The sequence below is a fragment of the Nanorana parkeri genome, unplaced genomic scaffold (genome assembly GCF_000935625.1).
Source record: "Nanorana parkeri isolate BGI_ZX_2015 unplaced genomic scaffold, ASM93562v1 scaffold342, whole genome shotgun sequence".
NCBI classification, from domain to species: Eukaryota; Metazoa; Chordata; class Amphibia; order Anura; family Dicroglossidae; genus Nanorana; species Nanorana parkeri.
Window position 1 is genome coordinate 1057855 of NW_017306610.1, and position 11132 is coordinate 1068986.

Below are 11132 nucleotides of genomic sequence, written 5' to 3' on the forward strand. Positions count from 1 at the left end.
CGGGCCAGATCTGGCCCGTGGGCCGTAGTTTGAGGACCCCTGAGCTAGACCCTCTGTCCCGTTTTTATTGTAGTATGTGTCCTCATTCGGGATAATCACCTCTCTGTTTGTACTGGTAATCCCTGTTACCATGCAAGAAAGTCAGGGAATATTCAAACTATTAATGTACAAGAGGTTATGGGAATCCTTTCAATGGGGCACCTGTTTCGGGGACAACTGTCTAACAGGGGAATTCCCCTCACCATGGGAGATTTAACTTTAATTGTTGTGTCTCTAGATCCGGAAGTAGAATATCAACAACTCGTTCCTACTCTATCCAAAATATTGGATAGAACTTACACTCATATACTTTAAATCAGGCCTTCTTAAACTTCCTCCACTCGTGACCCCTTTTTGGCCGAGGACATTTTTCGTGACCCCAGCATCGGACAGTGTGTCTTCCCCCTCCCCTAGCGTTGGTCGGTGTCTCTCTCCTCTCCCCCTCTTAGCTTCGGTCGGTGTCTCTCTCCTCTTCTCTCCACACCAACCGCCCCTCTCAGCGTCGGTCAGTGTTTCTCTCCACTTCCCCACCCAACACCCCCCCCTCACATGCGCACGTGCTCAGGAAGGTACCAAGTGCACAGGGAGGCCTGCGGCCTTAACAACTGCACTACACTGCACACTAAACATTAAGGCCCCATTCACATTGAGCGATTTATCGCGCGATTTTTGTAGCGATATCGCTCATATTTCCGCACTATATCGCTCTATGTAGCTTCACCAATACATTTCAATGTAGCTGTTCACATCTCGTCGCTCAATGTCGCTCAATATTGCTCAATATCGCTTGTAGCTCGTCGCTGGTAGCTTGTCGCTTCTACATGACCCTTTTTTAGAGCGATTTTGAGCGATATTGCTCCTGATTGCATACAGCCCAATAGGAAGAAGTCGCTCAACGTCGCTCAATGTCGCTCGTCGCTCAATGTCGCTCAAAGTAGCGCGATTTCCATGTCGCTCAGTGTGAATGGGGTCTTAACGAAAATAAAAAAAATCTTGCTTGGAGCCCAGGGATTCAGATTGTGACCCCCCCTGTTCACTTGCTGGACCCCATATGGGGTCGAGACCCACACTTTAAGAAGCACTGCTTTAAATCACTCATGTTCTCCTTTACCCTTCATGATTCATTCTTAGTTAAAATAAAACTCTCCTCTTCTCTCCACACCAACCGCCCCTCTCAGCGTCGGTCAGTGTTTCTCTCCACTTCCCCACCCAACACCCCCCCCTCACATGCGCACGTGCTCAGGAAGGTACCAAGTGCACAGGGAGGCCTGCGGCCTTAGCAACTACACTACACTGCACACTAAACATTAAACGAAAATAAAAAAAATCTTGCTTGGAGCCCAGGGATTCAGATTGCGACACCCCCTGTTCACTTGCTGGACCCCATATGGGGTCGAGACCCATACTTTAAGAAGCACTGCTTTAAATCACTCATGTTCTCCTTTACCCTTCATGATTCATTCTTAGTTAAAATAAAACTCTCTTTGAATAGAACATGGGAGATTTCTCCTCACATTCTGTCCCAGTAACAACTATGGAGGAACAGCAGGAAGGTGAGGCAAAGTGGCACCAACAGACACACAGACAGAAATAAAAAACAGATACAGGTTCTAATGCTGGCCATACATGTTTATATAATCAATCAAGAAATCATAGTTTTAGTCCATTTCATATTCAACTATATTTTTTTATTAGCCGAACATTAATGAAAATGATCAATTATACATCAAAACAAAGATTTTGTTCAACTGAATGTCTGAAAGATGGGCTTTTCATAAAAATAACCATAAAATATAATATATTGTTAGGTACAGTATTTGGTCAGAGTAGGGTAGTGCGTAGCAATGATACCATGAATGGTCAAATAACCCAAAACATCTAAAAATGACTTTGTAACTGCAGTAAACATCAATTTGGTTGCTATGAGTGTCCACCCTCTGCATCTCTGGTTGCCATGTGCACTACATTTGACCTGCAAGAAATACAGGGCACTTGGCTGATATGTTGGTTGCCATGACGATGTTACTCAAGCAAAAGGAAAGTAACAGTACTGTTCTACATCTGGAAAGCTGGTTAGGTTCTGGGGGTCCCTGCTATTCATTGTTGAAAATAAAAATAAAACAAAATGTCCCTACAGGTCTACTTCAATGTAAATAATCATATCAATGTGTTTAATGTTTTTACAAATACATAGTACTATAAATAGTTGGTAATGTAGGGAGTCATATAAATTAGTTGTCATATCATAAATCTCTCTGTTGCCTACCTCTCTCTTTTCAGGATATAATGTTAAAAGCAACAAGCAAGCATGCCAATATGTAGTAAGGAAGAGAGCAATATGCAAAGTTCTTTAGCCTGCAGCAACTAATCAGCAGTTCATCGTTCTAACTAATATAACATATATAATGATACAAAGCTAACTTTGATCAGTTGCTTTGGGTTACTCATCTCCTCTTTACCATATTTATATTGATACAGTGTAAATGGGTATTTCTATGTGAATGTGTATGTATGCGAGTACATTTATATTCAAAATTTCCACTCGCCCTCACCTTATTTTTACTCGCCAAATGCGAGCAGGCGAGTGGAAATTTTGAGCCCTGACTTTATTATAAGATATTAAAAAAAAATCTCAAAATACCTTATGGCTCCTCATGAAGAAGTAAATGTAATGTGGTGTTTCAACAATCTTTCATGTTTCCATCATCCTGCTGATGGAGTGCACACAACAAACCAAAGGATTTTTAATCTTATAGAATGGTGATGACTGAAATCTACTTTTATCCGTTTGAGCTATGACTTGCTAAGGAGGTGTGGCCACACAGGAACCATAATCCAAATGTTCATGGTTCCAGATGAGTAAAGCAGCAGTATACTTCCCAGCTTCAAATTACAGGAAAGGCCAAACAGATATTAGATCAGAAGCTTCCATGGAAGCAGCCTAAAGACCTGCAGTGCTCTCTACGGGTATGCTGCGCTAGATTTGCTGCATAGACATACTTGAGCTGCCTATACAGTATGATCTACAATTACTACACTGTCGAAGTCGAACATTAAATCTGGGGATGCACCAATACTGTTTATTCGGTATCGAGTATGAGTACCGATATTTATATTACAGTACTCGTCGATATAGAGTATCGATAATGGTACTTCCGCTACCATGGAGCCGACTTCCTGGCCGATCAGGAAGCGGGTCATTACCTGCTGCCCGGCTTCTTTATTGGCCAGGAAGCTGGCTCCATGCCGTTTGGCAGGCTGATTGCTGACTGGCTGGGAAGCCGGCTTCTCAGCCAGTCAGCATGGAGCCGGCCAAACAGCACGGAGCCGGCTTCCCGGCCAATCAAGAAGCCGAGCAGCAGGTAATGACCTGCCTTCCGGCTTTCTCGTTGGCTGGGAAGATGACTCCATGGTCCCTCGTGCAATTGCCGGTCAGAGGGAGATTTTCGGTATCGGGGAAGTTCCAGTATCAGGGAAGGTATTGGAGCATTTGGGCGAGTATGGGTACTCACCCCAAATACTCAGTATTTGCACCGATACTAGTATCGGTATATCCCTAATTAAATCTGTTATTTAGTTATAATACAAACCATCACATTTTTGTTACTTCTACCTTTCATAAAAACATCATCAAGTCTTATACATTTTACCGTGGAAAGTGAACCATCAATGGTTAGGAAGGAACTGAATGCAAAGTCGGTAAACCCAATGGTCAAACAGCAATAGCATTCACAGAAAGAGATTTTAACAGGAAAGATTAAAATACACATATGAATAGCCAAATAACATAATGCATGATTCATTTGGTTTGTGCCATATTTAAAATATTTTCAGCCTTCAAAATGGCTCAAGGACTCAGGTAGTATGACAGTAGTATGGAAAAGAGAACACGAAAGTGTCTATTTATTGTTCGCCTAACAAAAGGAATAAGCTGGCATTTATTTTATTTGAGGTAAGGTGAGCACACCTTAGGAATGGCCTGTTACACCCTGCTGCGTCATGCCAAGCGATGGGCAGAGAGGCTGCATACCTTAGCGGCAGGCCCATTGCATTCAGGCTGTTATTAAAGCCAGCTCACTCTTCAACTAAAAAGGGGCCTCTAAGTCATCTGCAGCCCAGAAAAAAAAAGGAAAAGAAACTACATATCTGGCTCATGAAGGCGCAACACAAAAACCTCTTTTTGCCTCGTTCAGAACAGTTTTAAACATATTTTGTAAATCGGAAAAGCAAATAAGAATCTTAAGGATAATATAACTTTCTAAAGACTCTGCTACATGCAAAGTAAGATCTGAGTGTTGCCGAACAGACTGAAATGGGGTAGGAAAAAAACTTTGCTTTCTAGGCTTATGCTGCCCTTATCACGATTTGGCATCCTTTTATTATAGAAAAACTTTCCTGAAAGAAACATGGAGGCTGCCCATAGCATGCTTCTCATTCTGTAAATGTTGTCTGTCTGGTTGACATACTGAACATCTAGCTCTCAGTCACTATCCCAAATTAGGACTTCTAGCTACTCTAACTTTCTGATCTGCCTAGAAGTTTTGTGTCAATGATTTCAAGTATTGAAGTTATTGATTCTGTATAATAGCCAGGCAGCTAGCATTTTGTGGGGACCAGCATGGGCATCTTCTGGGTTTCTCTCAGGCAAGGGTTACTTTAAAGTGGACATAAGCTCTGACAAAAATACTGAGCCAATAGTTGAAGGATGCGGGGTGGGGGTGTCCTAACATGTAAGAAGGTTCCTGTCCATTGGAGACAGCATGTCCCCTGGTGATCTGGAGAGCAAGTTGCTAGACAGCAACACAGCTAGACAGCAGCTTGCTGAAAAATCGATATTGCAATGGAGTGACACATCGATGGCCCAGGAAGAGAGGGTGCTTCTCCACAGTATAATCTAAGTTAATTGACAGGAAGCTGTCACTGGCAACAGTTGTCTGTCTGACATAGGATTTATGCAAAATGGCAGTGCCCACACAGATTATTGTTTTAAATTACACACTGACAGACTTAATGGAAACATGATGCTTTTTTAGTGAGTTGCATGAGCAATTTTCTCCTTCTTGGGACAGACTGCCTGTAGCAAGCAGGACACATGAGTATAAAAAGGAAAGTAGTAGCCATACAGTATGAAGGACCACTACTCCAACAATACAAGCTTATATATAAGATGTATTAAAGCAGACCTCTAAATATCGCACCTACCCTTTTTGTTCCCTTTATCTCAAATACCCAAAAGCCCTAAATCTTTGCTGCAAAAGCCACTGCTCCAGGATCTCTTAGTTGAAAGAGGGATCCTGAAGCCATAGCTTCTGTAGCCAATGTAAAGCAGAGCAGTATGGCTTAGTAACATTGGCAAAGTGAATAAATGTTTATGAGATAAAAGTGATACACAAAAAACATCTCACAGGACGCCATATTAGTTTTGACCAATATTCTTTGCAAAAACACAAGTCAACCTGCTTTAAAGGAGAACTATGGGGTCAGTGTTTTTCCCCATAGTTCTCCTTAGGGTAACGGGAGGACACAAACTAGCGTCCTCCCGTTACCCTAAGCTCTGTATACCGCGAGCTACAGCTCGCGGTATACTGAGACGCCGCGGCCTGAGCTGATCCCAACCTGGACGTCGGGATCCGCCCAGCTGCGTGAGTGACAGCTAGCTCTGCCTATCTAGAGCCAGAGCCAGCTGTACCCGCCCCCTCCCCTGTCAGCTCTGCCAGTCAGCGCTGGCAGATCGGAGCGGGGAGAGGGGAATCCAGCCCCTCCCCCTGTCACGGCAGAGAGCCGTGAAAGGATCGAGAGGTGAGCGAACCCGGTATGTGTTCGCTCACCTCCCGATCTACTGAGCCGACCTGTGACAGTCTCATTGTCGCAGGTCGGCTATAACTATGAGGTGAGTGGAAATCACTCATCTCATAGTTCTCCTTTAAGCCTTAAATGGCTGATAAGAGAAAGTTCTGCACTCAATGAAAACAAAATGTTGTGTCCTGCTTTTTAGAATACAGCTGTATATACCTTTCCTTCTCTAGTTAGGCCAAACACCCTGTAGTTTAGATTCAGAAGCCCTTCAAAGTGTATGTATAGCCAAAACATGTTTTCCTTGCCATGTCCTGTTGGGGAGATTTCCCTTTACACAGACAAAACAGGAAGTGAGAGGAAATTTCTACAAAGTGAAGGAAAATCCCCTCTTAGACAGTAGATATCAGAGCATGTGTTTCATTAGAAGATTTCCTCTCACCTTCTGTTCCTATGACAACTGTAGAATTTTGGATTTTTCATCACTTTCTGAACCAGAAACAATGGTCACCAGGACGAATAGAGAGACTGACTTTCTGACAGGGGTTTTAAACGGCCTCACTGTAATCCAAACTTAACAAAAAAGCTCCTACCTGGAAAATGCCCCATGGACAGTGACGTCACAAGGGGGGTGCGGGGGGTGCGGCCCGCACCTGGGTGCCACCATTGGAGGGGTGACATCAAAATGATTGAAAGTCATTTTGGTGTCACCCCCTATGAAAAGTCGGGTACTTGGTCATGGACAACGCGATTTAACAGCCTTTGAACGTGGGATGATTGTTTAGCACGAGCATCAGCAAAACAGCAGAATTCGTTAAATGTTCAAGAGGGGCTCATTGTTAAAGTGTTTAAAGACTGGACTGTCAGCCGAAAATCTGGGTCTGAACGCGTGAATTGTGGCCGTCAGCGACTAGTCAATGTTACGGCAGAACGGGGAGTGGCAAGACTGGTACAAGACAACAGAAGGGCAACAGTGCAGTGTCAGATTCCTCGCAGCACCTTTCAACATCTCGTGGAGTCACGAGGCGCACAAACTAAGTCATCTCGTGGAGTCATCTTGTAGCCCAACGAAGTACTGATGGGGTGGTCATAATAATCTGGCCACTCAGTTTATAGGACTGAAAATGCAAAGGAACAAACTAAGGAGTCTGAATTCAATGGTAATGGAAACCTCTTCTGAAAGGAATGAGCCACTGCTGATCTCTCCTTCTGTTAATGCTGTTTTCCTGGCTGTCGTGCTGATCGAAGAGCTTATGTTTTTTTTCTCACTTACTCTCTGACCCTCTACAAATATAGATGAGCTTTAAATTCAACTGCTGTGTTCTTGTTCTGGGGTGCTGGGGAAATACTAAGGAAGTGCTAAAATTAGAGAACTACCATGAATACCAGGCAACTTGCACTTTCAGAAAAAGGTCAGCAATGACACCCCATATTTCTCTCAAAAAAAGGTTCCTTTAAAATATTCAAAGAACTAAATCATCTTTCATTTGCAGTGTTTGTTGATCTTCTTATTGGAACGGAAAATAACTGCAAATTAAAAATAAAAGCAACACAACAGTCTTGGTAAAAGGAATGCTGATTTCCACAGTGGATGTATCCTAGAAGATAACACATGAGCAGGATATAAAATATGCATATTTAATATGGCAAATCAGTATTCATATTTGACTAATCAGACGTCAATAAACTGAAACTGGATTGGCTGCTGTGCAGTACACTGCACACATCATGACTGAGCCCCCAAACTGGTACCACGGAAGCAATTAGGAAAGTACAGAAAAATCATCATCAGCAAATTGCTAGCTTGAAGCAGAGTTCTTAGCAAAGGTTGGACTGCTGAGAGAATCAAAGTAAACCAATTTGAGGGTTATTTCCAGTTTTCAAATGTTCTGCAAAACAAATGATTACTTTAAAATAAGTTTTTGGATCCCATTCGCTCAGGGCTGGCGAGCCAGGTAGCCAATGCTCCTTAAAGTGACATTAAACCCTCAGATTTTTTTAACATAAAACAATACTGTAATGTGCGCCTTACTGTAATCCATGGTTGTTTCCCTTCTCTTTGCTGCTCTTCCTTTTAAATCTGTATCTCTTCTCATGCTGGGCAGAACTTCTGTTTTGCAGCAGACTGCCTTGTCTCAGGAATGGATACACGGTGTCTGTGTATCCGTTTGTATAGGCTTGTAACCTGAGCCAGCACTACAGGAAGAGGCCCCGAGCTGAAAAGGGAAGTTCTGCCCAGCATGAGAAGACATGAGGATTTAAAAGGAAGAGCAGCAAAGAGAAGGGAAACTACCATGGATTACAGTAAGGTGCACATTACAGTATTGGTTTATGTTAAAAAATCTGAGGGTTTAATGTCACTTTAACATTTACAGCTGGTGTCTAACTTTTGAGGTTTTTTTCTAATTCTGGCCAGTGGGGCTGGCTCTTAAAAAAGAATCCTGCTGTCTCCTGGATTGGACAGACTGGCACCTGAATTCCATATTCATTTGTCCACCCCTGTATTAGCTTAAACATTAAGAGTCAGTTTATGGACACATTGGTGGCTCTCTGGATGGACAAGGCTGTCCTGATTGCAAAAGGACAAAAGACTGCATAGCCAAAGAAATTATCCATAAATGAATATTATAATCTCCCGTTTTAAGAGAACTAGGAAATGATAAGGGTACATTTTGGGGGGAAAAAATAGAAATGCAAAAAAGTCCCTTTCATATACAACTAAAATTCAGAGCATTGTTATTGACACATCTACATGCCTTTAAACACAGGGCTGTAGGAATACAACAACCCATGTAGCCTATGCAGGCCAACAAAAGTCTGTAAACGTTTCCTATAGTTGTGAATGTAAGCTCTTCATATCTTATGTAGTATTAAACTCAAACAATTTTTAAATAATGACTCCAGATCAAAGACATATACATTGTTCAGCAAAGTATTTCTTTACATTTTTGACCAAGTACTTACAGTCAACTGGCTGCCCCTCTCTCTGCTTGGCTTCCCTGAATTTCCTGTCCAGTACAAGATTACAAGGGACAGCACAGTCTCCAGCAGCTGTCTATCTACTAGCTTGCAGAAGGGAAGAGTGGGAAGCAGGGAGCAGAGGATTGGTTTGCCTTGCTGTGCCTGTGTTTGTGGAGACACACACACAGGTTACTAGCACACTCAAGGTAGCACACTCCATAGGACCCTGTAAGGGAAAGGAGCCACCATAACATAGGATATCAGGACCAATGCTCAAGGGACCAGCTGATTCTGCAGGAAGCTAAAACTTTTAAACTTTAAGGAGCAGCATCCATTGTAAGTGATTTGACCAGCATTTAAAATAGCTTTTGACTTAATATTGTTAACTATGGGGGCTACTATTGTAAAAAAAAATAAGTCTAGTTGCAGGGCTGCCATGCTGGCCCTCCAACATCAACACTTTAAGCTACTGACCCATATAGAACATAGTTACATCAATGAGGTTGAAAGAAAAAAAAAAAGACAGTTTCATCAAGTCCAACATGTCTGTGTGTTAGATACATAGAGCCCTTGTTCACACCTCAGAGTGCGCTTGTAGTGCGCTGCGATAGGCAGCCTACAGCTAAAAGGTATGCACTTTTTTTTTTTTACATCACACCACATCGCATGGCAATAGGTTACCATGCAATGCGGCATGATACCACATCGTTTTTGCACGTTTTATGTGCGTTTTTGGCTAGCTATAGTTGCGCGCATTAGCCATTGAAGTCTATGGGGAAAATTGAACTGCAAACTGCCAATAGAAGCTCATGTACTTTTTATCTGCGTTCGGCATTTCGCTGCTCAAGTGTGAACAGATGAATTGAAAGTCATGGGAGTTCTTGTGTTAGGCTTTTGGAAGCTTGTTTTCTACTGCTCACAAACACCTAGGTGTGAACAGGGACTAACATTAGAAATCCTAATCTGTATACTTGCTTTGGGCCAGTTACTCCAGTATTGAAGCTAGAGGTTAGTAGCCAGGCAGTCAGCATGTGCAGAATGAGACCTTGGCTAAGGTATAATTCCATTTTTCATTCAAGAAATGTTTCCTTTACAGGTGAGTAACTTTGAAATCTTCAGAGACAAAATGAAACCACACACACACACACCATAACCCAATAAATAAAATATCTCCTGCGTGCACTTTGTTTTCAGGTTAAGTGATTTGACTAGCTGGCACTGCAATTAAAATCAGGTACAAAGCCAAGTGGAACAGCATTATTTCACAACACCAACAAAACAATCTCTTCACATCTTTTTTTTTTTTACAAAGACTTGCCTAATAATAAACTGGATCTAGCTTGAGTAATTAAAGCAATATTTAAATCCATGCCAGGATGCAGGAATGAAGTCCACAAAGAGGTGTGTTTCCCGAAGGAAGAAAAAAGCAAGCAGTGATGTGTACTGTACTCCAGTGGAAAATTCCCAATAATCATACCCAGAACGTAGAAATACAATGTCACTTCATTGTAGTGTAATATGTAGCAGTCAGAGCTGTGGCCACTTCCAACCAACTTCGCATCTGACTCCTTAGAAAACTTTTCCGACTTTTTAGTTTTGCAACCGACAACTCCTCCTGTACTGATTCAGCTGTGCAAGACTATTCATTTTACTCCTATTATTTGGTACATAAACGGCTGCCAAAAAAAAAGGATTGTGGAATGCCAAACTTTCCACAATAATTTCAGAGATCAAAGCAGTGTTTGAAATATTTGGCATTTGAATGCATCTGATGGAACACTATTAGCGCATTTGCTGGGTTTTGCTAGTTATTTCTACTCTGCCCTCTCACTAATGGATGCAGATTTATAGTACTGTCATTGCACGATATAAGTAACATTGTTGCCCCTTTAACCCATGCCAGCACAGGCAGCTTCTATAGACGTACCTTGATTTAAGAGAAGTAGTCAGTGTGTGCCATGCCAGGAGCCCGGGACAGTACTGATCCGGATGATTACATCCAACAGCCAGGAAGCCAGAAAGCCAAATCTCAACATGTCATCATGACTCGATAACCCAAAAAGTATCCAGCAAACAGAATCCACAGCGATCGGAGTAATTCCAGTGCACTATAGAAGGGTAAGGAGGAGGTGGAACCCAAGAATCTGGTCCAGACAGGGGAAGCCCGGATCACCTGTGCCAAGTGTCAGGATGGCAGCTCTCCCGGGCACACTCTTGGATAGGACAGTGCTTGCGGGTGCTTGTGTAACTGATGAGCCCTGCTCCTCCTCCTTCCCGGCCTGTGTATGTGGAGTGAAGTGAGTGAGTGAGTGTGCTGGAGAGAGAGGCAGCACATAGAG

General features: G+C 42.6%; 1 protein-coding gene across 1 annotated transcript in view; it reads right to left on the reverse strand.

The window, feature by feature from the left end:
- Positions 1 to 10819, reverse strand: part of LOC108788658 (neuronal PAS domain-containing protein 2-like) — a 135464-nt gene extending 124645 nt beyond the window's left edge. Inside the window, exon 1 of the mRNA XM_018558481.1 lies at positions 10721 to 10819. The gene's annotated coding sequence lies outside the window, so the exon portion shown is untranslated. The remainder of the gene's footprint in view (positions 1 to 10720) is intronic.
- Positions 10820 to 11132: the final 313 nt, after the last annotated feature.